The following is a 22,918-nucleotide window of genomic DNA, read 5'->3' as shown; positions in this document are numbered from 1 at the left end:
CTGTTTTTCAGTATGACTTCAAGGGCCAATTTGAAGTTCCTGCAGTTTATCACGATAATTGTTTTTGAGCTTTTAAAACCCAATATATATGCATGGATTGTAGTTTGCAACTGAAAAGAAGATTCATCTTCCTAACAAGCTAGGTGAAGGAAGGCTTTAACAGACTGGTATCTCTCAGTAGCTTGCACGTGTAAAGAAGTTGGTTCATGAATCACAAAATGAACTGTTTGCAGGAGAAAATTTTACTCCAGTTTCTCAGTCTTTATCAAAGTGCCGGAAAGAGGTTTCTGCAGTTTTCTGTGTAAAACCGAGTTGGAGCTAGTACGTCCTCATATAAATGTATGGTGTGTAGTTTACAACTGAAAGAAACCTTGTTTTCCCAACAAGATAGGTGAAGGCAGCTTCCAAACACACTTATCTCTCAGAAATGAGCATGTGGGGAGGCGTTCATTCATCTAGCACAATGGGATGGCTTTGCAGGAGAAACTTTTACTCTGGATTCTCAGTCTGTTTCCTAGTGCCACTTTAAGATCCTGAAGTTTTCACTGGAAATCCGAGTTGCTGTTACTACTTCCCATTATAAATTTAAGGAGTGTAATTTGCAACTGAAAAGAAAATTTTTGTTCCCAAAAAGGTAGTTGAATTTCGGCTTTCAAACACACATATCTCAGAAATGTGCATGTTGAAAGACGTTCGTTCATCTAGCACAAAGGTAATGGTTTGCAGTGGAAAATTTCACCCTGGTTTCTCAAAATTTTTACAAGTGCTGATTTGATATACCTGCAGTTTTCATTTCAAAACCAAGTTGGTTCTAGTACATCCCCTTATATATGTAAGGAGTGTTGATTTCAATCTTAATATATCACAGTGTTCCCAACAATCTAGTTGAATTAAGGCTTTAAACTCAATTATCTCTCAGAAATGAGCATGTGGTGATGTTCGTTCATCTAGAAAAATGCGATCGATTTTCAGTAGGAACTGTTACTCTTGATTCTCAGTGTTTTTCCTATTTCCGTTGTGCTGTCCTTGAATTTTTACGATAAAACAGTTTTGGAGCTAGTACGTCGCCTTATACATGTATGGACAAAAATTTCTCAACTGAAAATGTACATTGAGTTCCCAACAAGCTACGTTAAGTACGGTTTACAAACACAAATATCTCCCATAACTGAGAAAGTGGAGAGAAGTTTGTTCATCTAGCACCAAGCAACTGGTTTATAGGGCAAACATTTACACTAGATTCTCTGAATGTTTCCTAGTGCCAGGCCCACGATCCTGCAGTTTTCAGCATAAAACTGAGTTCGAGCTAGTACCTACAAATATATATGTATGGATTTTAGCTTGCAACTGAAAAGAATCTTTTTATTCCCAACAAGCTTTGTGAAGGACGGCTTTCACACACTATTAAATCTCAGAACGGAGCATGTGGAGGGACTTTCATTAGTGTAGGAGAAATTGAAATTATTGGAGGATTATCTTTTACTCTGTTTTCTCAGTCTGATTTCTAGTGCCATTTTGAATTTCCTTTAGTTTCTTCACGAAAAACGAGTTGGAGATTATAACTCCCAATATATATTTATTCAGTGTAGTTTGCAACTGAAAAGCAATTCTGTGTTCCAAACAAGCTTTATGAAGGACTGCTTTCAAACATATTTATATCTGAGAACGGAGCATATGGAGAGAAGTTCGTCATCTAGCACAAAAAGACTGATTGCAGGAGAAACATTTACTCTGCTTTCTCAGTCTGTTTCCTAGTGCCTATTTGAAGTTCCTGCTGTTTTTACAGAAAAACTGCTGGAACTACAACCTCCCCATATATATTTAAGGAGCGTAGTTTGCATCTTAAAAGTAACTTTGTGTTCACAACAAGTTCCTTGAAGGACGTCCTTCACACAAAACAATCTCTCTGAAAGGAGCAAGTTGAGACACGATCCTTCAGCTAGAGCAAAGGGAACGGTTTGCAGGAGAAATTTTACTCTTGTCTCTCAGTCTGTTTCCTAGAGCCGGTTTGAATTTCCTGCAGTCTTCACTGATAAAGTGAGTTGGAACTTGTACCTCCCCATACATATGTATGGAGTGTTGATTGTTACTGAAAAGAAAATTTTTTCTCCCTGCAAGCTTGTTGAAGGACGGCATCCACGCACATTTATCTCTCAGAACTGAGCTTGTGGAGAGACCTTCATTAATCTAGCACAAATGGAACGGTTTGTATGGGAATTTTTACCCTGATTTCTCAGTCTTTATATAATAGACGGTTTAAAATTCCTGCAGTTTAATGGAAAACCGAGATTTATCTACTACCTCCGCATAAATATTTAAGGAGTGTAGTTTGCAACCATAAGGAATATATGTGTTCCCTACAAGCTACTTGAAGTATGGCTATAAACACACTTTTCATTCAGATCTGAGCAAGAGGAGAGAAGTTCGTTCATCAAGCACAAAATATTTGGTTTGCAGCAGTATCTTTTACTCTGCTTTCTCAGATTGTTTCCTGTGCCACTTTGAAGTTCCTTCAGTTTTCAGTGTAAAACCGATTTGGATTTCTTAACTCCCCATATAAATGTAAGAATGTAAGTTTGAAACTGAATTGGGACTTTATGTTCCCTACCAGCGATGCAAAGTAAGGCTTACAAACACTCTTATCTCTCAGAAACAAGAATGTGGAGAAACTTTCATTTATCTAGGAGAAAGTGAACGGGTTGCAAGAGAAACATTTACTCCAGGTTTTCAGTATGATTCCAAGTGCGAATATGAAGTTCCTGCAGTTTAACCCGACAATTGTTTTTGAGCTTTTAACACCCAATATATATGCATGGATTGTAGTTTGCAACTGAAAAGTAGATTCATCTTCCTAACAAGCTAGGTGAATGAAGGCTTTCACAGACTGGTATCTCTCAGTACCTTGCATGTGTATAGACTTTGGTTCATGAATCACAAAATGAAAGGTTTGCAGGAGAAAATTTTACTCCAGTTTATCAGTCTTTATCAAAGTGCCGGAAAGAGGTTTCTGCAGTTTTCTGTGTAAAACCGAGTTGGAGCTAGTACGTCCTCATATAAATGTATGGTGTGTAGTTTACAACTGAAAGAAACCTTGTTTTCCAAACAAAATAGGTGAAGGCAGCTTCCAAACACACTTATCTCTCAGAAATGAGCAAGTAGGGAGGCGTTCATTCTCCTAGCACAATGGAATCGCTTTGCAGGAAAACTTTTACTCTGGATCCTCAGTCTGTTTCCTAGTGCCACTTTTAATTTCCTGAAGTTTTCGCTGGAAATCCGAGTTGGTGTTACTACCTCCCGTTATATATGTAAGGAGTGTAATTTGCAACTGAAAAGAAAATTTTTGTTCCCAAAACTCTAGTTGAATTTCGGCTTTCAAACACACATATCTCAGAAAATTGCATGTTGAAAGACGTTCGTTCAACTAGCACAAAGGTAATGGTTTGCAGTGGAATCTTTCAAACTGGTTTCTGAAAATTATTACAAGTGCTGTTTTGATGTATATGCAGTTTTCATTTTAAAACCAAGTTGTATCTAGTACATTCCCTTATATATGTAAGGAGTGTTGTTTGCAATCTTAATATATCACTGTGTTCCCAACAATCTAGTTGAATTAAGCTTTAAACTCAATTAACTCTCAGAAATGAGCATGTGGTGATGTTCGTTCATCTAGAAAAATGCGATCGATTTTCAGTAGGAACTGTTACTCTTGATTCTCATTGTTATTCCTAGTTCCGTAGTGCTGTACTTGCATTTTTCACGATAAAACAGTTTTGGAGCTAGTACCTCCCCTTATACATGTATGGACAAAAATTTTTCAACTGAAAATGTACATTGAGTTCCCAACAAGCTAAGTTAAGTATGGTTTAAAAACACAAATATTTCTTATAACTGAGAAATTGGAGAGAAGTTTGTTCATCTAGCACCAAGCAACTGGATATTAGGGCAAAGTTTTACACTAGAATCTCTGTATGTTTCCTAGTGCCAGGTCCACGATCCTGCAGTTTTCAGCATAAAACTGAGTTCGAGCTAGTACCTACAGATATATATGTATGGATTGTAGCTTGCAACTGAAAAGAATCTATTTGTTCCCAACAAGATAGGTGAAGGACGGCTTTCACACACACTTAAATCTCAGAACGGAGCATGTGGAGGGACTTTCATTAGTGTAGGAGAAAGTGAAATTATTGGAGGATTATCTTTTACTCTGGTTTCTCAGTCTGATTTCTAGTGCCAATTTAAATTTCCTATAGTTTCTACACGAAAATCGAGTTGGAGATTGTAACTCACAATATATATGTATGGAGGATAGTTTGCAATTGAAAAGCAATTCTGTGTTCCAAACAAGCTATATAAAGGACTGCTTTCAATCATATTTATATCTGAGAACTGAGCATATGGAGAGAAGTTCGTCATCTAGCACAAAATTAACTGTTTGCAGGAGAAACATATACTCTGCTTTCTCAGTCTGTTTCCTAGTGCCTATTTGAAGTTCCTGCTGTTTTTACAGAAAAACTGCTGGAACTACTACCTCCCCATATATATTTAAGGAGCGTAGTTTGCAAATGAAAAGTAACATTGTGTTCCCAACAAGTTCCTTGAAGGACGTCTTTCACACACAATAATCTCTCCGAACCGAGCAAGGGGAGAGACGGTCATTCAGCTAGAAAAAAGGGAACTGTTTGCAGGAGAAATTTTACTATTGTCTCTCAGTCTGTTTCCTAGAGCTGGTTTGAATTTCCTGCAGTCTTCACTGTTAAAGTGAGTTGGAGCTTGTACCTACCCATATATTTGTATGGAGTGTAGATAGCTAATGAAAAGAAACTTGGTGCTCCCTGCAAGCTAGGTGAAGGACGGCTTTCACGCACATTTATCTTTCAGAACTGAGCTTGTGGAGAGACCTTCATTAATCTAGCACAAATGGAACGGTTTGTAGTGGAATTTTTACCCTGATTTCTCAGTCTTTTTATAATTGACTGATTAAAGTTCCTGCAGTTTCCGGGAATACAGAGTTTTATATATTAATTCCCCATATATATTTAAGGAGTGTAGTTTGCAACCATAAGGAATATTTGTGTTCCCTACAAGCTACGTGAATTATGTCTTTAAACACACTTATCAGTCAGAACTGAGCAAGAGGAGAGAAGTTCGTTCATCAAGCACAAAATGATTGGTTTGCAGCAATACCTTTTACTCTGCTTTCTCAGATTGTTTCCTGTGCCACTTTGAAGTTCCTTCAGTTTTCAGTGTAAAACCGATTTGGATTTCTTACCTCCCCATATAAATGAAAGGATGTAAGTTTGAAACTGAATTGGGACTTTAAGTTCCCTTCCAGCGAGGCAAAGTAAGGCTTACAAACACACTTATCTCTCAGAACTAAGAATATGGAGAGACTTTCATTTATCTAGGAGAAAGTGAACGGGTTGCAAGAGAAACATTTACTCCAGATTTTCAGTATGATTCCAAGGGCCAATTTGAGGTTCCTGCAGTTTATCACGATAATTGTTCTTGAGCTTTTAACACCCAATATATATGCATGGATTCTAGTTTGCAACTGAAAAGTTGATTCATCATCCTAACAAGCTAGGTGAAGGAATGCTTTCACAGACTGGTATCTCTCAGTACATTGCATGTGTAGAGACGTTGATTCATGAATCACATAATGAATGGTTTGCAGGAGAATATTTTACTCCTGTTTCCCCGAATTTATCAAAGTGCCGGAAAGACTTTTCTGCAGTTTTCTGTGTAAAACAGTGTTGGAGCTAGTACGTCCTCATATAAATGTATGGTGTGTAGTTTACAAGTGAAAGAAACCTTGTTTTCCCAACAAGATAGGTGAAGGCAGCTTCCAAACACACTTATCTCTCAGAATTGAGCATGTGGGGAGGCGTTCTTTCATCTAGCACAATGGGATCCCTTTGCAGGAGAAACTTTTACTCTGTATCCTCACTCTGTTAACTAGTGCCACTATTAATTTCCTGAAGATTTCATTGGAAATCCGATTTGGTGTTACTGCCAACCGTTATATATATAAGGATTGTAATTTGCAACTGAAAAGTAAATTTTTGTTCCCAAAAACCTATTTGAATTTCGGCTTTCAAACACACATATCTCAGAAATGTGCATGTTGAAAGACGTTCGTTCATCTAGCACAAAGGGAATGGTTTGAAGTGGAAACTTTCACCCTGGTTTCTCAAAATTTTTACAAGTGCTGAGTTGATGTATCTGCAGTTTTCATTTGAAAACAAAGTTGGTTCTAGTACATCCCCTTATATATGTAAGGAGTGTTGTTTGCAATCTTAATATATCACTGTGTTCCCAACAATCTAGTTGAATTAAGGCTTTAAACTATATTATCTCTCAAAAATCAGCATGTGTTGATGTTCGTTCATCTAGGAAAAAGGGAACGATTTTCAGTAGGAACTGTTACTCTTGATTCTCAGTTTTATTCCTAGTTCCGTAGTGCTGTTCTTGCGTTTTTCACGATAAAACAGTTTTGGAGCTAGTACCTCCCCTTATACATGTATGGACAAATATTTTTCAACTGAAAATGTACATTGAGTTCCCAACAAGCTAAGTTAAGTATGGTTTAAAACACAAATATCTCTCATAAATGAGAAATTGGAGAGACGTTTATTCATCTAGCACCAAGCAACAGGTTTTTAGGGCAAAGATTTACACTAGAATGTCTGTATGTTTCCTAGTGCCAGGTCCAAGATCCTGCAGTTTTCAGCATAAAATTGAGTTCGAGCTAGTACCTACAAATATATATGTATGGATTGTAGCTTGCAACTGAAAAGAATCTTTATGTTCCCAACAAGCTAGGTGAATGACGGCTTTCACACACACTTAAATCTCAGAACGGAGCATGTGGAGGGACATTCATTAGTGTAGGAGAAAGTGAAATTATTGGAGGATTATCTTTTACTCTGGTTTCTCAGTCTGATTCCTAGTGCCAATTTAAATTTCCTATAGTTTCTACACGAAAATCGAGTTGGAGATTGTAACTCCCAATATATATGTATGGAGTGTAGTTTGAAATTGAAAAGCAATTCTGTGTTCCAAACAAGCTATATAATGGACTGCTTTCAATCATATTTATATCTGAGGACTGAGCATATGGAGAGAAGTTCGTCATCTAGCACAAAAGGAACTGTTTGCTGGAGAAACATAAACTCTGCTTTCTCAGTCTGTTTCCTAGTGCCTATTTGAAGTTCCTGCTGTTTTTACAGAAAAACTGCTGGAACTACTACCTCCCCATATATATTTAAGGAGCGTAGTTTGCAACTGAAAAGTAACATTGTGTTCCCAACAAGTTCCTTGAAGGACATCTTTCACACACAATAATCTCTCCGAACGGAGCAAGGGGAGAGACGGTCGTTCAGCTAGAACAAAGGGAACGGTTTTCAGGAGAAATTTTACTCTTGTCTCTCAGTCTGTTTCCTAGAGCTGGTTTGAATTTCCTGCAGTCTTCACTGTTAAAGTGAGTTGGAGCTTGTACCTCCCCATATACATGTATGGAGTGTAGATAGCTACTGAAAAGAAACTTGGTGCTCCCTGCAAGCTAGGTGAAGGACGGCTTTCACGCACATTTATCTTTCAGAACTGAGCTTGTGGAGAGACCTTCATTAATCTAGCACAAATGGAACGGTTTGTAGTGGAATTTTTACACTGATTTCTCAGTCTTTTTATAATAGACTGATTAAATTTCCTGCAGTTTCCTGGAATACCGAGTTTTATATATTAATTCCCCATATATATTTAAGGAGTGTAGTTTGCAACCATAAGGAATATTTGTGTTCCCTACAAGCTACGTGAAGTATGTCTTTAAACACACTTATCAGTCAGAACTGAGCAAGAGGAGAGAAGTTCGTTCATCAAGCACAAAATGATTGGTTTGCAGCAATACCGTTTACTCTGCTTTCTCAGATTGTTTCCTGTGCCACTTTGAATTTCCTTCAGTTTTCAGTGTAAAACCGATTTGGATTTCTTACCTCCATATATAAATGTAAGGATGTAAGTTTGAAACTGAATTGGGATATTAAGTTCCCTTCCAGCGAGGCAAAGTAAGGCTTACAATCACACTTATCTCTCAGAACTAAGAATATGGAGAGACTTTCATTTATCTAGGACAATGTGAACGGGTTGCAAGAGAAACATTTACTCCAGGTTTTCATTATGATTCCAAGGGCCAATTTGGAGTTCCTGCAGTTTATCACGATAACTGTTTTTGAGCTTTTAACACCCAATATATATGCATGGATTGTAGTTTGCAACTGAAAAGAAGATTCATCTTCCTAACAAGCTAGGTGAAGGAAGGCTTTCACAGACTGGTATCTCTCAGTAACTTGCATGTGTAGAGACGTTGGTTCATGAATCACAAAATGAACGGTTTGAAGGAGAAAGTTTTACTCCAGTTTCTTCTCTTTATCAAAGTGCCGGAAAGAAGTTTCTGCAGTTTTTTGTGTAAAACCGTGTTGGATTTAGTACGTCATCATATAAATGTATGGTGCGTAGTTTACAACTGAAAGAAACCTTGTATTCCCAACAAGATAGGTGAAGGCATCTTCCAAACACACTTATCTCTCAGAACTGAGCATTTGGATAGGCGTTCATTCATCTAGCAAATGGGATCGTTTTGCAGGAGAAACTTTTACTCTGGATTATCAGTCTGTTCTCTAGTGCCACTTTTAAGTTCCTGAAGTTTTCACTGGAAATCCGAGTTGGTGTTACTACATCCCGTTATATATATATTCAGTGTAATTTGCAACTGAAAAGAAAATTTTTGTTCCCAAAAAGCTAGTTGAATTTCGGCTTACAAACACACTTATCTCAGAAAAGTGCATGTTGAAAGACTTTCGTTCTTCTAGCACAAAGGGAATGGTTTGCAGTGGAAACATTCACCCTGGTTTCTCAAAATTTTTACAAGTGCTGATTTGATGTACCTGCAGTTTTCCTTTGAAAACCAAGTTGGATCTAGTACATCCCCTTATATATGTAAGGAGTGTTGATTGCAATCATAATATATCACTGTGTTCCCAACAATCTAGTTGAATTAAGGCTTTAAACTCAATTAACTCTCAGAAATGAGCATGTGGTGATGTTCGATCATCTAGAAAAATGCGATCGATTTTTAGTAGGAACTGTTACTCTTTATTCTCAGTTTTTTTCCTAGTTCCGTGGTGCTGTTCTTGCATTTTTCACGATAAAACAGTTTTGGAACTAGTACCTCCCCTTATACATGTATGGACAAAAATTTTTCAACTGAAAATGTACATTGAGTTCCCAACAAGCTATGTTATGTACGGTTTATAAACACAAATATCTTTCATAACTGAGAAAGTGGAGAGAAGTTTGTTCATCTAGCACCAAGCAACTGGTTTATAGGGCAAACATTTACACTAGATTCTCTGAATGTTTCCTAGTGCCAGGCCCACGATCCTGCAGTTTTCAGCATAAAACTGAGTTCGAGCTAGTACCTACAAATATATATGTATGGATTGTAGCTTGCAACTGAAAAGAATCTTTTTATTCCCAACAAGCTTTGTGAAGGACGGCTTTCACACACAATTAAATCTCAGAACGGAGCATGTGGAGGGACTTTCATTAGTGTAGGAGAAATTGAAATTATTGGAGGATTATCTTTTACTCTGTTTTCTCAGTCTGATTTCTAGTGCCATTTTGAATTTCCTTTAGTTTCTTCACGAAAAACGAGTTGGAGATTATAACTCCCAATATATATTTATTCAGTGTAGTTTGCAACTGAAAAGCAATTCTGTGTTCCAAACAAGCTTTATGAAGGACTGCTTTCAAACATATTTATATCTGAGAACGGAGCATATGGAGAGAAGTTCGTCATCTAGCACAAAAAGACTGATTGCAGGAGAAACATTTACTCTGCTTTCTCAGTCTGTTTCCTAGTGCCTATTTGAAGTTCCTGCTGTTTTTACAGAAAAACTGCTGGAACTACAACCTCCCCATATATATTTAAGGAGCGTAGTTTGCATCTTAAAAGTAACTTTGTGTTCACAACAAGTTCCTTGAAGGACGTCCTTCACACAAAACAATCTCTCTGAAAGGAGCAAGTTGAGACACGATCCTTCAGCTAGAGCAAAGGGAACGGTTTGCAGGAGAAATTTTACTCTTGTCTCTCAGTCTGTTTCCTAGAGCCAGTTTGAATTTCCTGCAGTCTTCACTGATAAAGTGAGTTGGAACTTGTACTTCCCCATACATATGTATGGAGTGTTGATTGTTACTGAAAAGAAAATTTTTTCTCCCTGCAAGCTTGTTGAAGGACGGCATCCACGCACATTTATCTCTCAGAACTGAGCTTGTGGAGAGACCTTCATTAATCTAGCACAAATGGAACGGTTTGTATGGGAATTTTTACCCTGATTTCTCAGTCTTTATATAATAGACGGTTTAAAATTCCTGCAGTTTAATGGAAAACCGAGATTTATCTACTACCTCCGCATAAATATTTAAGGAGTGTAGTTTGCAACCATAAGGAATATATGTGTTCCCTACAAGCTACTTGAAGTATGGCTATAAACACACTTTTCATTCAGATCTGAGCAAGAGGAGAGAAGTTCGTTCATCAAGCACAAAATATTTGGTTTGCAGCAGTATCTTTTACTCTGCTTTCTCAGATTGTTTCCTGTGCCACTTTGAAGTTCCTTCAGTTTTCAGTGTAAAACCGATTTGGATTTCTTAACTCCCCATATAAATGTAAGAATGTAAGTTTGAAACTGAATTGGGACTTTATGTTCCCTACCAGCGATGCAAAGTAAGGCTTACAAACACTCTTATCTCTCAGAAACAAGAATGTGGAGAAACTTTCATTTATCTAGGAGAAAGTGAACGGGTTGCAAGAGAAACATTTACTCCAGGTTTTCAGTATGATTCCAAGTGCGAATATGAAGTTCCTGCAGTTTAACCCGACAATTGTTTTTGAGCTTTTAACACCCAATATATATGCATGGATTGTAGTTTGCAACTGAAAAGTAGATTCATCTTCCTAACAAGCTAGGTGAATGAAGGCTTTCACAGACTGGTATCTCTCAGTACCTTGCATGTGTATAGACTTTGGTTCATGAATCACAAAATGAAAGGTTTGCAGGAGAAAATTTTACTCCAGTTTATCAGTCTTTATCAAAGTGCCGGAAAGAGGTTTCTGCAGTTTTCTGTGTAAAACCGAGTTGGAGCTAGTACGTCCTCATATAAATGTATGGTGTGTAGTTTACAACTGAAAGAAACCTTGTTTTCCAAACAAAATAGGTGAAGGCAGCTTCCAAACACACTTATCTCTCAGAAATGAGCAAGTAGGGAGGCGTTCATTCTCCTAGCACAATGGAATCGCTTTGCAGGAAAACTTTTACTCTGGATCCTCAGTCTGTTTCCTAGTGCCACTTTTAATTTCCTGAAGTTTTCGCTGGAAATCCGAGTTGGTGTTACTACCTCCCGTTATATATGTAAGGAGTGTAATTTGCAACTGAAAAGAAAATTTTTGTTCCCAAAACTCTAGTTGAATTTCGGCTTTCAAACACACATATCTCAGAAAATTGCATGTTGAAAGACGTTCGTTCAACTAGCACAAAGGTAATGGTTTGCAGTGGAATCTTTCAAACTGGTTTCTGAAAATTATTACAAGTGCTGTTTTGATGTATATGCAGTTTTCATTTGAAAACCAAGTTGTATCTAGTACATTCCCTTATATATGTAAGGAGTGTTGTTTGCAATCTTAATATATCACTGTGTTCCCAACAATCTAGTTGAATTAAGCTTTAAACTCAATTAACTCTCAGAAATGAGCATGTGGTGATGTTCGTTCATCTAGAAAAATGCGATCGATTTTCAGTAGGAACTGTTACTCTTGATTCTCATTGTTATTCCTAGTTCCGTAGTGCTGTACTTGCATTTTTCACGATAAAACAGTTTTGGAGCTAGTACCTCCCCTTATACATGTATGGACAAAAATTTTTCAACTGAAAATGTACATTGAGTTCCCAACAAGCTAAGTTAAGTATGGTTTAAAAACACAAATATTTCTTATAACTGAGAAATTGGAGAGAAGTTTGTTCATCTAGCACCAAGCAACTGGATATTAGGGCAAAGTTTTACACTAGAATCTCTGTATGTTTCCTAGTGCCAGGTCCACGATCCTGCAGTTTTCAGCATAAAACTGAGTTCGAGCTAGTACCTACAGATATATATGTATGGATTGTAGCTTGCAACTGAAAAGAATCTATTTGTTCCCAACAAGATAGGTGAAGGACGGCTTTCACACACACTTAAATCTCAGAACGGAGCATGTGGAGGGACTTTCATTAGTGTAGGAGAAAGTGAAATTATTGGAGGATTATCTTTTACTCTGGTTTCTCAGTCTGATTTCTAGTGCCAATTTAAATTTCCTATAGTTTCTACACGAAAATCGAGTTGGAGATTGTAACTCACAATATATATGTATGGAGGATAGTTTGCAATTGAAAAGCAATTCTGTGTTCCAAACAAGCTATATAATGGACTGCTTTCAATCATATTTATATCTGAGAACTGAGCATATGGAGAGAAGTTCGTCATCTAGCACAAAATTAACTGTTTGCAGGAGAAACATATACTCTGCTTTCTCAGTCTGTTTCCTAGTGCCTATTTGAAGTTCCTGCTGTTTTTACAGAAAAACTGCTGGAACTACTACCTCCCCATATATATTTAAGGAGCGTAGTTTGCAAATGAAAAGTAACATTGTGTTCCCAACAAGTTCCTTGAAGGACGTCTTTCACACACAATAATCTCTCCGAACCGAGCAAGGGGAGAGACGGTCATTCAGCTAGAAAAAAGGGAACGGTTTGCAGGAGAAATTTTACTATTGTCTCTCAGTCTGTTTCCTAGAGCTGGTTTGAATTTCCTGCAGTCTTCACTGTTAAAGTGAGTTGGAGCTTGTACCTACCCATATATTTGTATGGAGTGTAGATAGCTAATGAAAAGAAACTTGGTGCTCCCTGCAAGCTAGGTGAAGGACGGCTTTCACGCACATTTATCTTTCAGAACTGAGCTTGTGGAGAGACCTTCATTAATCTAGCACAAATGGAACGGTTTGTAGTGGAATTTTTACCCTGATTTCTCAGTCTTTTTATAATTGACTGATTAAAGTTCCTGCAGTTTCCGGGAATACAGAGTTTTATATATTAATTCCCCATATATATTTAAGGAGTGTAGTTTGCAACCATAAGGAATATTTGTGTTCCCTACAAGCTACGTGAATTATGTCTTTAAACACACTTATCAGTCAGAACTGAGCAAGAGGAGAGAAGTTCGTTCATCAAGCACAAAATGATTGGTTTGCAGCAATACCTTTTACTCTGCTTTCTCAGATTGTTTCCTGTGCCACTTTGAAGTTCCTTCAGTTTTCAGTGTAAAACCGATTTGGATTTCTTACCTCCCCATATAAATGAAAGGATGTAAGTTTGAAACTGAATTGGGACTTTAAGTTCCCTTCCAGCGAGGCAAAGTAAGGCTTACAAACACACTTATCTCTCAGAACTAAGAATATGGAGAGACTTTCATTTATCTAGGAGAAAGTGAACGGGTTGCAAGAGAAACATTTACTCCAGATTTTCAGTATGATTCCAAGGGCCAATTTGAGGTTCCTGCAGTTTATCACGATAATTGTTCTTGAGCTTTTAACACCCAATATATATGCATGGATTCTAGTTTGCAACTGAAAAGTTGATTCATCATCCTAACAAGCTAGGTGAAGGAATGCTTTCACAGACTGGTATCTCTCAGTACATTGCATGTGTAGAGACGTTGATTCATGAATCACATAATGAATGGTTTGCAGGAGAATATTTTACTCCAGTTTCCCCGAATTTATCAAAGTGCCGGAAAGACGTTTCTGCAGTTTTCTGTGTAAAACATTGTTGGAGCTAGTACGTCCTCATATAAATGTATGGTGTGTAGTTTACAAGTGAAAGAAACCTTGTTTTCCCAACAAGATAGGTGAAGGCAGCTTCCAAACACACTTATCTCTCAGAATTGAGCATGTGGGGAGGCGTTCTTTCATCTAGCACAATGGGATCCCTTTGCAGGAGAAACTTTTACTCTGTATCCTCACTCTGTTAACTAGTGCCACTATTAATTTCCTGAAGATTTCATTGGAAATCCGATTTGGTGTTACTGCCAACCGTTATATATATAAGGATTGTAATTTGCAACTGAAAAGTAAATTTTTGTTCCCAAAAACCTATTTGAATTTCGGCTTTCAAACACACATATCTCAGAAATGTGCATGTTGAAAGACGTTCGTTCATCTAGCACAAAGGGAATGGTTTGAAGTGGAAACTTTCACCCTGGTTTCTCAAAATTTTTACAAGTGCTGAGTTGATGTATCTGCAGTTTTCATTTGAAAACAAAGTTGGTTCTAGTACATCCCCTTATATATGTAAGGAGTGTTGTTTGCAATCTTAATATATCACTGTGTTCCCAACAATCTAGTTGAATTAAGGCTTTAAACTATATTATCTCTCAAAAATCAGCATGTGTTGATGTTCGTTCATCTAGGAAAAAGGGAACGATTTTCAGTAGGAACTGTTACTCTTGATTCTCAGTTTTATTCCTAGTTCCGTAGTGCTGTTCTTGCGTTTTTCACGATAAAACAGTTTTGGAGCTAGTACCTCCCCTTATACATGTATGGACAAATATTTTTCAACTGAAAATGTACATTGAGTTCCCAACAAGCTAAGTTAAGTATGGTTTAAAACACAAATATCTCTCATAAATGAGAAATTGGAGAGACGTTTATTCATCTAGCACCAAGCAACAGGTTTTTAGGGCAAAGATTTACACTAGAATGTCTGTATGTTTCCTAGTGCCAGGTCCAAGATCCTGCAGTTTTCAGCATAAAATTGAGTTCGAGCTAGTACCTACAAATATATATGTATGGATTGTAGCTTGCAACTGAAAAGAATCTTTATGTTCCCAACAAGCTAGGTGAATGACGGCTTTCACACACACTTAAATCTCAGAACGGAGCATGTGGAGGGACATTCATTAGTGTAGGAGAAAGTGAAATTATTGGAGGATTATCTTTTACTCTGGTTTCTCAGTCTGATTCCTAGTGCCAATTTAAATTTCCTATAGTTTCTACACGAAAATCGAGTTGGAGATTGTAACTCCCAATATATATGTATGGAGTGTAGTTTGAAATTGAAAAGCAATTCTGTGTTCCAAACAAGCTATATAATGGACTGCTTTCAATCATATTTATATCTGAGGACTGAGCATATGGAGAGAAGTTCGTCATCTAGCACAAAAGGAACTGTTTGCTGGAGAAACATAAACTCTGCTTTCTCAGTCTGTTTCCTAGTGCCTATTTGAAGTTCCTGCTGTTTTTACAGAAAAACTGCTGGAACTACTACCTCCCCATATATATTTAAGGAGCGTAGTTTGCAACTGAAAAGTAACATTGTGTTCCCAACAAGTTCCTTGAAGGACATCTTTCACACACAATAATCTCTCCGAACGGAGCAAGGGGAGAGACGGTCGTTCAGCTAGAACAAAGGGAACGGTTTTCAGGAGAAATTTTACTCTTGTCTCTCAGTCTGTTTCCTAGAGCTGGTTTGAATTTCCTGCAGTCTTCACTGTTAAAGTGAGTTGGAGCTTGTACCTCCCCATATACATGTATGGAGTGTAGGTAGCTACTGAAAAGAAACTTGGTGCTCCCTGCAAGCTAGGTGAAGGACGGCTTTCACGCACATTTATCTTTCAGAACTGAGCTTGTGGAGAGACCTTCATTAATCTAGCACAAATGGAACGGTTTGTAGTGGAATTTTTACACTGATTTCTCAGTCTTTTTATAATAGACTGATTAAATTTCCTGCAGTTTCCTGGAATACCGAGTTTTATATATTAATTCCCCATATATATTTAAGGAGTGTAGTTTGCAACCATAAGGAATATTTGTGTTCCCTACAAGCTACGTGAAGTATGTCTTTAAACACACTTATCAGTCAGAACTGAGCAAGAGGAGAGAAGTTCGTTCATCAAGCACAAAATGATTGGTTTGCAGCAATACCGTTTACTCTGCTTTCTCAGATTGTTTCCTGTGCCACTTTGAATTTCCTTCAGTTTTCAGTGTAAAACCGATTTGGATTTCTTACCTCCATATATAAATGTAAGGATGTAAGTTTGAAACTGAATTGGGATATTAAGTTCCCTTCCAGCGAGGCAAAGTAAGGCTTACAATCACACTTATCTCTCAGAACTAAGAATATGGAGAGACTTTCATTTATCTAGGACAATGTGAAAGGGTTGCAAGAGAAACATTTACTCCAGGTTTTCAGTATGATTCCAAGGGCCAATTTGAGGTTCCTGCAGTTTATCACGATAATTGTTCTTGAGCTTTTAACACCCAATATATATGCATGGATTGTAGTTTGCAACTGAAAAGTTGATTCATCATCCTAACAAGCTAGGTGAAGGAAGGCTTTCACAGACTGGTATCTCTCAGTACCTTGCATGTGTTGAGACGTTGGTTCATGAATCACAAAATGAACGGATTGCAGGAGAAAATTTTACTCCAGTTTCTCAGAATTTATCAAAGTGCCGGAAAGACGTTTCTGCAGTTTTCTGTGTAAAACAGTGTTGGAGATTGTACGTCCTCATATAATTGTATGGTGTGTAGTTTACAACTGAAAGAAACCTTGTTTTCCCAACAAGATAGGTGAAGGCAGCTTCCAAACACACTTATATCTCAGAACTGAGCATGTGGGGAGGCGTTCATTCATCTAGCACAATGGGATCCCTTTGCAGGAGAAACTTTTACTCTGTATCCTCAGTCTGTTTCCTAGTGCCACTTTTAATTTCTTGAACTTTTCACTGGAAATCCTAGTTGGTGTTACTGCCAACCGTTATATACGTAAGGAGTGTAATTTGCAACTGAAAAGAAAATTTTTGTTCCCAAAAAGCTATTTGAATTTCGGCTTTCAAACACACATATCTCAGAAATGTGCATGTTGAAAGACGTTCGTTCATCCAGCACAAAGGGAATGGTTTGAAGTGGAAACTTTCAACCTGGTTTCTCAAAATTTTTACAAGTGCTGATTTGATGTACCTGCAGTTTTCATTTGAAAACCAAGTTGGTTCTAGTACATCCCCTTTTATATGTAAGGAGTGTTGTTTGCAATCTTAATATATCAATGTGTTCCCAACAATCTAGTTGAATTAAGCTTTAAACTCAATTAACTCTCAGAAATGAGCATGTGGTGATGTTCGTTCATCTAGAAAAATGCGATCGATTTTCAGTAGGAACTGTTACTCTTGATTCTCAGTGTTATTCCTAGTTCCGTTGTGCTGTTCTTGCATTTTTCACGATAAAACAGTTTTGGAGCTAGTACCTCCCCTTATACATGTATGGACAAAAATTTTTCAACTGAAAATGTACATTGAGTTCCCAACAAGCGAAGTTAAGTATGGTTTAAAAACACAAATATCTCTCATAACTGAGAAATTGGAGAGACTTTTGTTCATCTAGCACCAAGCAACTGGTTTTTAGGGCAAAGTTTTACACTAGAATCTCTGTATGTTTCCTAGTGCCAGGTCCACGATCCTGCAGTTTTCAGCATAAAACTGAGTTACAGCTAGTACCTACAAATATATATGTATGGATTGTAGCTTGCAACTGAAAAGAATCTTTTTGTTCCCAACAAGCTAGGTGAAGGACGGCTTTCTCACACACTTAAATCTCAGAACGGATCATGTGGAGTGTCTTTCATTAGTGTAGGAGAAAGTGAAATTATTGGAGGATTATCTTTTACTCTGGTTTCTCAGTCTGATTCCTAGTGCCAATTTAAATTTCCTATAGTTTCTACACGAAAATTGAGTTGGAGATTGTAACTCCCAATATATGTGTATGGAGTGTAGTTTGCAATTGATAAGCAATTCTGTGTTCGAAACAAGCTATATAAAGGACTGCTTTCAATCATATTTATATCTGAGAACTGAGCATATGGAGAAGTTCTTCATCTAGCACAAAAGGAACTGTTTGCAGGAAAAACATATACTCTGTTTCTCAGTCTGTTTCCTAGTGCCTATTTTAAGTTCCTGCTGTTTTTACAGAAAAACTGCTGGAACTACTACCTCCCCATATATATTTAAGGAGCGTAGTTTGCAACTGAAAAGTAACTTTGTGTTCCAAACAAGTTCCTTGAAGGACGTTTTTCACACACAATAATCTCTCCATACGAAGCAAGTGGAGAGAAGATCGTTCAGCTAGAACAAAGGGAACGGTTTGCAGGAGAAATTTTAATGTTGTCTCTCAGTCTGTTTCCTAGAGCTGGTTTGAATTTCCTGCAGTCTTCACTGTTAAATTGAGTTGGAGCTTGTACCTCCCGATATATTTTTATGGAGTGTAAATAGCTACTGAAAAGAAACTTGGTGCTCCCTGCAAGCTAGGTGAAGGACGGCTTTCACGCACATTTATCTTTCAGAACTGAGCATATGTGGAGGCGTTCATTCATCTAGCACAATGGGATCCCTTTGCAGGAGAAACTTTTACACTGTATCCTCAATCTGTTTCCTAGAGCCACTTTTAATTTCCTGAAGTTTTCACTGGAAATCCGAGTTGGAGTTACTGCCACCCGTTATATATGTAAGGAGTGTAATTTGCAACTGAAAAGAAAATTTTTGTTCCCAAAAAGCTATTTGAATTTCGGCTTTCAAACACACATATCTCAGAAATGTGCATGTTGAAAGACGTTCGTTCATCTAGCACAAAGGGAATGGTTTGAAATGGAAACTTTCACCCTGGTTTCTCAAAATTTTTACAAGAGCTGAGTTGATGTACCTGCAGTTTTCATTTGAAAACCAAGTTGGTTCTAGTACATCCCCTTATATATGTAAGGAGTGTTGTTTGCAATCTTAATATATCACTGTGTTCCCAACAATCTTGTTGAATTAATGTTTAAACTAAATTATCTCTCAAAAATCAGCATGTGGTGATGTTCGTTCATCTAGGGAAAAGTGAACGATTTTCAGTAGGAACTGTTACTCTTGATTCTCAGGGTTTTCCTATTTCCGTAGTGCTGTCCTTGCATTTTTCACGATAAAACAGTTTTGGAAGTAGTACCTCGCCTTATACATGTATGAACAAAAATTTTTCAACTGAAAATGTACATTGAGTTCCCAACAAGCTACGTTAAGTACGGTTTACAAACACAAATATCTCTCATAATAGAGAAAGTGGAGAGAAGTTTGTTCATCAAGCACCAAGCAACTGGTTTATAGGTCAAAGATTTACACTAGATTCTCTGTATGTTTCCTGGTGCCAGGTACACGATCCTGCAGTTTTCAGCATAAAACTGAGTTCGAGATAGTACCTACAATTATATATGTATGGATTATAGCTTGCAAATGAAAAGTATAATTTTGTTCCCAACAAGCTAGGTGAAGGACGGCTTTCACACACACTTATATCTCAGAACTGAGCATGTGGAGGGACTTTAATTAGTGTAGGAGAAAGTGAAATGTTTGGAGGATTATATTTTACTCTGGTTTCTCAGTCTGATTCCTAGTGCCGATTTGAATTTCCTGTAGTTTCTTCACGAAAATCGAGTTGGAGTTTGTAACTCCCAATATATATTTATGGAGTGTATTTTGCAACAGAAAAGTAATTCTGTGTTCCAAACAAGCAATATGAAGGACTGCTTTCAATCATATATATATCTGAGAACTGAGCATATGGAGAGAATTTCGTCATCTAGCACAAAAGGAACAGTTTGCAGGAGAAACATTTACTCCAGGTTTTCAGTATGATTCCAAGGGCCAATTTGAAGTTCCTGCAGTTTATCACGGTAATTGTTCTTGAGCTTTTAACACCCAATATATATGCATGGATTGTAGTTTGCAACTGAAAAAAAGATTCATCTTCCTAACAAGCAAGGTGAAGGAAGGCTTTCACAGACTGGTATCTCTCAGTAACTTGCATGTGTAGAGACGTTGGTTCATGAATCACAAAATGAACGGTTTGCAGTAGAAATATTTACTCCAGTTTCTCAGTCTATATCCAAGTGCCGGAAAGTCGTTTCTGCAGTTTTATGTGTAAAACCGGGTTGGAGATATTACGTCCTCATATAAATGTGTGGTGTGTAATTTACAACTGAAAGAAACCTTGTTTTCCCAAGAAGATAGGTGAAGGCAGCTTCCAAACACACTTATCTCTCAGAATTTAGCATATGTGGAGGCGTTCATTCATGTAGCACAATGGGATCATTTTGCATGGGAATCTTTTACACTGGATTCTCAGTCTGTTTCCTAGTGCCACTTTTAAGTTCCTGAAATTTTCACTGGAAATCCGAGTTGGTGTTACCACCTCCCGTTATATATGTATGGAGTGTAATTTGCAACTGAAAAGAAAATTTTTGTTCCCAACAAGCTAGTTGAATTTCGGCTTTCAAACACACATATCTCAGAAATGTGCATGTTGAAAGACGTTCGTTCATCTAGCACAAAGGGAATGGTTTGCAGTGGAAACTTTCACCCTTGTTTCTCAAAATTTTTACAAGTGCTGATTGGATGTACCTGCAGTTTTCATTTGAAAACCAAGTTGTATATACTACATCCCCTTATATATGTAAGAAGTGTTGCTTGAAATCTTAATATATCATTGTGTTCCCAACAATCTAGTTGAATTAAGCTTTAAACTCAATTATCTCTCAGAAATGAGCATGTGGTGATGTTCGTTCTTCTAGAAAAATGCGATCAATTTTCAGTAGGAACTGTTACTAATGATTCTCAGGTTTTTCCTATTTCCGTAGTGCTGTCCTTGCATTTTTCACGATAAAACAGTTTTGGAAGTAGTACCTCGCCTTATACATGTATGGACAAAATTGTTTCAACTGAAAATGTACATTGAGATCCCAACAAGCTTTGTTAAGTACGGTTTACAAACACAAATATCTCTCATAACTGAGAAAGTGGAGAGACGTTTGTTCATTTAGCACCAAGCAACTGGTTTATATGGCAAAGTTTTACACTAGATTCTCTGTATGTTTCCTAGTGCCAGGTCCACGATCCTGCAGTTTTCAGCAGAAAACTGAGTTCGAGCTAGTACCTACAAATATATATGTATGGATTGTAGCTTGCAACTAAAAAGAATCTTTTTGTTCCCAACAAGTTAGGTGAAGGACGGCTTTCACACACACTTAAATCTCAGAACAGAGCATGTGGAGGGACTTTCATTAGTGTAGGAAAAATTGAAATGTTTGAAGTTTTATCTTTTACTCTGGATTCTCAGTCTGATTCCTAGTGCCAATTTGAATTTCCTGTAGTTTCTTCACGAAAACCGAGTTGGAGATTGTAACTCCCAATATATATGTATGGAGTGTATTGTGCAACTGAAAAGCAATTCTGTGTTCCAAACAAGCTATATGAAGGACTGCTTTCAACCATATTTTTATCTGGGAACTGAGCATATGGAGAGAAGTTCGTCATCTAACAGAAAAGGAACTGTTTGCAGGAGAAACATATACTCTGCTTTCTCAGTCTGTTTCCTAGTGCCTATTTTAAGTTCCTGCTGTTTTTACAGAAAAACTGCTGGAACTACTACCTCCCCATATATATTTAAGGAGCGTAGTTTGCAACTGAAAAGTAACTTTGTGTTCCAAACAAGTTCCTTGAAGGACGTTTTTCACACACAATAATCTCTCCATACGAAGCAAGTGGAGAGAAGATCGTTCAGCTAGAACAAAGGGAACGGTTTGCAGGAGAAATTTCACTCTTGTCTCTCAGTGTGTTTCCTAGAGCCGGTTTGAATTTCCTGCAGTCTTCACTGTTAAAGTGAGTTGGAGCTTGTTCCTCCCCATATGTATTTATGGAGTGTAGATTGCTACTGAAAAGAATCTTTGTGATCCCTGCAAGCTAGTTGTAGGACGGCTTTCACGCACATTTATCTCTCAGAACTGAGCTTGTGGAGAGACCTTCATTAATCTAGCACAAACGCAACAGTTTGTAGTGGAATTTTAACCCTGATTTCTCAGTCTTTTTATAATAGACGGTTTAAAGTTCCTGCAGATTACTGGAAAACCGAGTTTTAGCTTTTACCTCCCCATATATATTTAAGGAGTGTAGTTTGCAACCATAAGGAATATTTGTGTTCCCTACAAGCTACGTGATGTATGGCTTTAAACACACTAATCAGTCAGAAATGAGCAAGAGGAGAGAAGTTCGTTCATCAAGCACAATATGATTGGATTGCAGCAGTATCTTTTACTCTGCTTTCTCAGATTGTTTCCTATGCCACTTTGAAGTTCCTTCACGTTTCAGTGTAAAACAGATTTGGATTTCTTACTTCCCCATATAAATGTACGGATGTAAGTTTGAAACTGAAATGGCACTTTATGTTAACTACCAGCAAGGCAAAGTAAGGCTTAAAAACACACTTACCTCTCAGAACCAAGAATGTGGAGAGACTTTCATTTATCTATGAGAAAGTGAACGGGTTGCAAGAGAAACATTTACTCCAGGTTTTCAGTATGATTTCAAGGGCCAATTTGAAGTTCCTGCAGTTTAACACGATAATACTTTTTGAGCTTTAACACACAATATATATGCATGGATTGTAGTTTGCAACTGAAAAGAAGATTCATCTTCCTAACAACCTAGGTGAAGGAAGGCTTTCACAGACTGGTATCTCTCAGTACTTTGCATGTGTAGAGACGTTGCTTCATGAATCACAAAATGAACGGTTTGCAGGAGAAAATTTTACTCCAGTTTCTCAGTCTTTATCAAAGTGCCGGAAAGACGTTTCTGCAGTTTTCTGTGTAAAACCGAGTTGGAGCTACTACGTCCTCATATAAATGTATGGTGTGTAGTTTACAACTGAAAGAAACCTTGTTTTCCCAACAAGATAGGTGAAGGCAGCTTCCAA

Source organism: Camelus dromedarius, chromosome Y (assembly GCF_036321535.1).
Source record: "Camelus dromedarius isolate mCamDro1 chromosome Y, mCamDro1.pat, whole genome shotgun sequence".
Lineage (NCBI taxonomy): Eukaryota > Metazoa > Chordata > Mammalia > Artiodactyla > Camelidae > Camelus > Camelus dromedarius.
The sequence above is the reverse complement of the archived record's forward strand: the minus strand, read 5'-3'. Positions refer to the sequence as shown.